At 41.6% G+C, this 7060-nt stretch overlaps 1 long non-coding RNA gene across 1 annotated transcript; it reads right to left on the bottom strand.

Annotated features, from left to right (window-relative positions):
- Window positions 1-930: 930 nt before the first annotated feature.
- On the bottom strand, window positions 931-3269 carry LOC104945303 (uncharacterized). Its single transcript, XR_798326.1, has 3 exons — window positions 2642-3269; window positions 1560-1641; window positions 931-1433 (listed from the first exon to the last, which is right to left on the bottom strand). It is a non-coding gene; the product is annotated as an uncharacterized lncRNA (long non-coding RNA).
- Window positions 3270-7060: the final 3791 nt, after the last annotated feature.

Raw genomic sequence — 7060 nt, 5'->3', positions numbered from 1 at the left:
CTGAAATGCTGTGGTGTTTTCTGAAATGCTGCGGCGTTTTCTGAAATGCTGTTGTGTTTTGTGAAATGCTGTAGAGTTTTCAGAAATGCTGTAGTGTCTTGCACTTCAGGGCCACCGTAATTATCATTTATATTTATCTGCAACAATGGATATCAGGAAGTGGTTCATGAACAAAAAGAGCTCACAAAAGGAATATGGCAACTCAGCGCCAGATGCAGGCACATTAGAAGACATCAGTTACGTTACCAACGAGCTAGCAAGCCAGCCAGGGACAAGGGAGGCTGGCAATCAATTGTATTTTGAANAAGATCTGGATTTGGTCCATACTAGGATTCAATTTGTATACTTCCAAAAGTACTCCCTAAACAATGTAGTGTCAAATAGTCACCACAAACCGACTTGGATGAAACAATTGTCGAACAAAGGACTGCCTTTTGTGTTGTTCGCAACTCTTTTGCCCCAGGCCTATCTCTTGGCCAGAGTTTCAGTCGGTGGGCTACGGTCTGAGGCGACAAAACTCCCGAACTTATCGGGTGAGGGGGATGTTGATGAGGGAGGCCCAAACGGCCGCCTCCCCCAGGCGTATAACCCTCCCGACCAAGGTTTGGTTGCTCACCACCTCCTGCCACCACCTCCCCCCTCACCCATTAGTTCGGGAAGTTTGTCGCTCAGACGTAGCCACGGCGAACTCTGGCCAGGAGATGGACTGGGCAGAGTTGTCGACACCACAAAGGCGGGCGTGTGCATTTTATTATAAAGTTGTGTATATTTACAGACTGTTGCAAAAACTAAGAAGCTTATAAACATCAGGTTTAAAACTAAAAGAGCTTTACAAAAAAGTAACACAATGAAAGATGTTTGGAGTTTTATTTTAGTTATTAATTTACATTTTTTTTCTAAGAGATGCTGATTTGAAACCGTTGTTACATACAGCTACGGCATTTCCTGTTTCTGCCGGAGAGAGGGGAGGCCGTCCCAAAGCTTGCCGCTGTATTTATACACTTAACCCTTAATGGAGGGAACTTCATTCAGCTTCGAGTGTGGCTACAGACAGAGTTCACTCCGTCACGGAGGGGTAGGGTCGAGGGAGTGGTTTGGGATTGGGCCTAAGACATTAAGACACTAATGGATGGATGTACTCATTTTAAGATTTGTCCAATTTGACTAACAAAATACTGTCCACCAAGTTGAAAGGCTTGAGAAAAATAGAGCCCAGAAAAATGAATAAAACTCATAGCAGGTTATTTGTCAGCACTTTTAGAGAAAATACTTTGCTAATAAAAGTATTTATTTGGACAGACCTTGGGATCATCTCCAAACTGTGCAAACTGGATGTCATTTAGCAGGCTGCGAGCGGTCTTGATGATGTCTTTGCACTTCTTTGGAGTTTCCTCCACTTTGCCTGCCAGGAAAAGACAGCATCCTCCTGTCACCTGCAGGCACGTGCACCAGGTTAGGAACCAAGCTGAACAACACATGTACAAATGATGCTATGGAAGACTTAATAACATGAATATGGAGATATTTCACCATACACCCACCAGGAATTCCATACTTACATATCTAGGAAACTGCTTGAAGGAGTGGAACATGTAGAAGCGGTGGAAGTAAACAATCCCAGTAGCCAGTGTGTCATAGTGACTGTAACCGTAGAGGTTAAGAAGTCTGACGGAAGAGTTTCAACATTTGAACAGTTGTTATTTATCAGTCAGTGAAGAAGGGAGGAGGAAAAACCCTGTCTACGAAAAAACTGTTCTCATGTGGACGGGTGTTTAACAGAGCCCCCCACCCCACACCAGTGGTGTAAAGTAACTGAGTACATTTACTCAAGTACTGTGCTTAAGTACAATTTTGAGATACTTGTACTTTACCTGAGAATTTAAATGTTTTGCTACATGGTTCTTCTACTCCACTAAAGTTCAGAGGTAAATGGTGGTACAGATGTGGATGAATGATGTGAAATCTAATCAAGTGTTAAATCAGACTTTAGTTCCACCTGGAGTAAATCCACAAGCTACCCTGCAGTATACAAAGTCATCAAGGCACACAGGGGATAGGTGCACCTTTTTACCAGCTTGGAGAACCCACTTTATGATGATCAATCATTATAAAACATATCATATCTATTATTCAGAAATGGACCAATCTGCACAATGACTACTTTTACTGTTGCTACTTTAACTATATTTTGAAGATAATACTTTTCTACTTTTCTTGAGTAACATTTTGAATGCAGGACTTTTACTGTAAAAGAGTATTCCTACTCTCAGGTACTTAAGTACAATATTTGACTACTTCTCCCACCTCTCCCAAACTATCTAACTTTATAATGCCCTTTAATCAATACAACTAATAGTATTGCTAGTCTCTTTGTCTATATTGCTGCTGATGGGGATCTGCAATATAACTAAAAATACAACTTTGTCAAATGATACATTGCTTTACTCTGTAAGTGTGTGTATTGAAAGCCACAAACTGTAAGCACAATGCAAGCCAGTATCAAGAACCACCCAATGAAATGTATGTGACATACTGAGTAATAGTATACAGCTGATGGTATGATTTAATAAACAACTCGTATCTGTCTATTTAGTAGGTGCTAGGTTCTCCTACTTTAACTATATTTGCCACATAAGGATACAGTCCGAGCCGTGTGCCAACATCAAAGATGTAGCGAGCCCCCTCTCTGCGGTACCGGGCCTCAGTGGCAGGGTCCAGCCCGTCGGACTGGGACGGGGTGTGGGCCAAGTCCTTCTTGTCCCAGTACCAGCATGGTTTGATGTGTTCCAAGGTGGCCGGGTCATTCCTGTCCCAGAATAACAGGGGCGTGAAGAGGTCCAGGGGGGACAGATCCTTTCGGTCCCGCTCACTGCAGGACTTCAGGCTCGGATTGAATATTCTTCTTGTAATTGTGTGAGAGAAAACAGCATCTAACCTGCTAGCCACAACTATGGCCAGTTGGCGGACGACATATGCTAGAAGCTGCTGTTAACACATCCACTGTACGGCAATGGAAGTACCGAACCTATTACTCATAACACGACCCACTGTGTTGAACCTAATGGCTGCTGCCTTTACACAATAATGACAGTAGTAAACACGTGTGAAATGTCTACCAGAGAAATCCCATTGTTGTATAAAAAGTTGAATATCCGACCTTATTCCTTTGTGGATTTAGTTCTGATGCAAGCGAACCAATCCATCCAAACAAAGACCAGCGGAATACACTGAGAAAGATTAGTGATTGACACGTCTTTCAACCAATCATCGAAGCTCAAACATTTATGGTCATTTTAATCAGTCTAAAAGTATTTGTCCAATTGCAATGCGCATGGAGAGGGAAATAGCAAAACATTTTACAGAGATCAGCATTTCAACCAGTCAATGCCATGTTCCGGGAGTTGCTTCCTTACATTACTTACCCTACAACCAATGAGAATGCCAGAATGCTCTGACGTATATGTGGGCGTAGTTTACACTACTCCAATCACACGCGCGATATAGTCAAGGTTGGGTGCATCGCAGGAACAGAGGAACTACTGCTGTCACTTAAAAAAAGGTATGACTGAATTTTAGAAATAGCTTTTGGTTTGGTTAAGTATAGTCCAGACTTGATGTTGAGTGTTATTCTGTAATGACGCGTGCATATTGTATGGAGGCAGTTGTATTTTAGAAGATATGTCTTACTAGCCAGCCAATCCAGTAGATTAGCCCCTTCTAAAACTCAGGCTGATCGTTGTATCACTTGACAGCTGAGCAGCTAACAGCTAACAGCTAGCCTGCTTCAGACAGCCAGCGTACGGTACCCGCCTCGCTCCAATTGCGGCTCTGCTCGGATGGGCGTGATTCCTCAATGCTAATGCTAGCCTAGTAGAAAAGCTATAAACGACCCGAGGTGATAACTTGTAACGTTAGTAAACTTAACTCTAAGTTGGAGGATAAACCATGCTAATACATTACCTATGCTACGTCCGAAATAAAGGCCTGACAAAAGGCGTTACTTTGCTTAAGTTTTTAGTTTGCTGACATGTGAAGTTAGCTATGTGAGGCTTGCCCTGGAGGGCTGTAACGGTGTCATGGAGGAGGTCTGAGAGCTGTTCTTACTGCTGTTAGTCCCGCAAATCTATCAATCTTTAGCTCTTTTATCTCGCTGAGTCTTGTACAGGAACACACGACAATAACAAAACAGTCTAACGACATTATTTGTATTTGCTCAGATGATTTTACTGTTAAAAAATAAAGATGGTTTTGCAATATATCCATGGCTGTCTTCTAAAAACGTATTGCCTCATTGCGGATTTTCCTGATAGTTAATACAAAATAGTACTAACATTGTTATCTTTAATTACGCCATACTGCCACCGTTTGAACTGGGTTTTCCAGCTTTTACTCACAGACGGAATTCATTTTTGCATAAAAATAGGTAAAGCTGCATGTATCAACATTTTCATATTAACTATAGTTTGAATATTTAAGTTTAATCTTAAAGGTAGAAGTGGAGCTTTTTAGCCCCTTTAGCTCTTTAGTTTTATGTCCGGCAATCTTTGTTCTCAATTTGAATCAGAGGCAGCTTCTCAGAGTGAAATACACTTCGATTATTTTACTGTCACCAAATCAAATGACTATTTGCACTATTGAATGTTCTTTCTGTTCAAGTGTCTTACAAAGAAACAGCCAGCCAAACTGCCTCTTGCACCCTAATCCCCCACACTTCCACTCCATGTATGTGTGGAGGGTCTGCCACATGAAGTGCCGTTCCAATTCAACTATTGGGGAGGGGAGTGGGTTATCAAGCCCTCCAAAAAGATCTGCATCAGTCCTGACTTCACCTGCCGCCCTACCTGACCGACCAACACTGTGTGTGTCCGTCAGGAAACACGCTGTTAATACAAAATACCAACACATTTAATAATATACCATCCTAAAATAAACATTACCTATCAATATTTACATCCCCATCAACCCGTATGAGAACACTGTGCTGGCAGTAGGCTGTTCCTGGATCCGACCTCATCAGCGCACTGTTCCTTCTTGCTGTAGCCTACTTTATGTTCAACAGTTGAAGAATGACTTATCTTGTATAAATAAAGAAAAAGGGTCCTTATGTGTTGTTTAAAAGTTCAAAGGTGATGATATTAGACACACTTGATGTAGTATCCCAGAGCTGAGTACACTTGCTAGCAAAAATGTCAGTTTTTGTATTATTTGTGCCAAATAGAGCAGCAAGCAATACTACCAAAATGCAACAGAACTCATTGAGTACACTAAACCAACATGCGCCTGATATTGGTTATTGATCCAGGCATTACATTAGGTCACATGCCTTGTATGCTGTTACTGTCAGAATACTCTGTGGGATGTTGGTGACAGTCCTGTTCAGGGACCAAAAGATTGGACAATCTTTGTGGCCATCCTTTGTGTTTATTTGCACACCATAACAATAGGAATACAATAAGGTCATAATATGCTAATGCAAAGTGATTCATTTGCAGTTAACAGCCAAGCGTTTTTTTTAAGTAGTGAGTGAACTCTAGTGCTAAGGAGTCTAAATCGGCGCAATAATTATATTCAGGGGCCTAAATGCTTTTTCACTGTTTACTGTTGTTTTATCAGAATCAATCAGAAGTAGTTACACGCTCGTGATTTGTCAACGGGTGTGGGGAAGGCCCTCGTGAATTGTTGTTGCAGAAAGAGAGGGGTTTTAGGTTGCCATGCTGTTGACGGTCTTATTATACATCAGAGATGAGAGAGAGAAAGAGAGAGGTTAAGCGATGGAGAGAAAGGGAGAGAGAGATTGAGCGAGGGAGAGAACGTGTGCAGCGGTCTGCTTGCGCACAGAGCAGGAGTTTGTGAGAGAGGGCTTGAGAGTCAATTTCTCTTCAAAATACAATTGATTGCCAGCCTCCCTTGTCCCTGGCTGGCTTGCTAGCTCGTTGGTAACGTAACTGATGTCTTCTAATGTGCCTGCNCCAGCTGCAATGGTACAGATGTGGATGAATGATGTGAAATATAATCAAGTGTTAAATCAGACTTTAGTTCCACCTGGAGTAAATCCACAAGCTACCCTGCAGTAGCAGGGTAGCTTGTGGATTTACTCCAGGTGGAACTAAAGTCTGATTTAACACTTGATTATATTTCACATCATTCATCCACATCTGTACCATTGCAGCTGGCTTCATTATAATTACATTTATCTATCACGGGGGCGGTCTCAAGTCAAGCTGGAGGTTTTCCCTTGAGCGAGGGCAGATCACGTACCAATCACGGCCCTCGCGTTTCAAACTTTCTGAAATGAATCGCTACATCTGTAGTTATAGATAGTGTAACATCTTGGAGAATACAAGATCTTGGATGACTGAGCTCACGTCGAGGACGTAATGCATGTGTGCAGGTTACATGCCAGTTGAATAAATATAGACACTCGGAATGAGAGAAGGAGTGCGCGTCGTCTATTTATGTAGACAATTATATGTTCATAGAACAGAACATTACAGATATATCGATAGAGAGAGATAGAGAGATTTGTACCTAAACAAAACACAAGTCTAACAACAAGCATTTAAATCAGCACTCTTACCGATATTTTAAACTTCATGCTATCTGCACAACCTATATCATATGAAAAGCTGGGAGTCCGCAGATTCTATTGGTATAAGTTTCATCACTGTGCGATCAAAACTCACTGTTCTGTAAGATAAATAAAAGAACATTGTACCTTGAAAATCTATAGCGGGTACATTTTACCCGTTGGTGGTTTTAGGTATACAGCGACCTCTGGCGGTCCTAGTGTTAAATAAAAAAATAACCTTAAGGGACAACTTGAATGCTTTTTTTTCTCTTAACGCATTGCATAAAGATCGGATCGGGAAAAATCGGTATCGGCAAATTGTCAAAATCAAATGATCGGAATCGGATCGGGAGCAAAAAAAGGTAGATCGGGACATCCCTAGTAATAACTTCATAATTAACTACGTCCGAAAGCAGAACTCTAGGTCAAGTAATTGCAAGTTTCTTCAGTGCACATGTCACAAAATGAGATGCATTGTGGGACATGTAGTTT

This window comes from Notothenia coriiceps, unplaced genomic scaffold (genome assembly GCF_000735185.1).
Source record: "Notothenia coriiceps isolate Sejong01 unplaced genomic scaffold, NC01 NC01_scaffold00000339, whole genome shotgun sequence".
NCBI lineage: Eukaryota > Metazoa > Chordata > Actinopteri > Perciformes > Nototheniidae > Notothenia > Notothenia coriiceps.
Note: the sequence above shows the minus strand (reverse complement) of the source record. Positions and strands in the feature narration are given on the sequence as shown.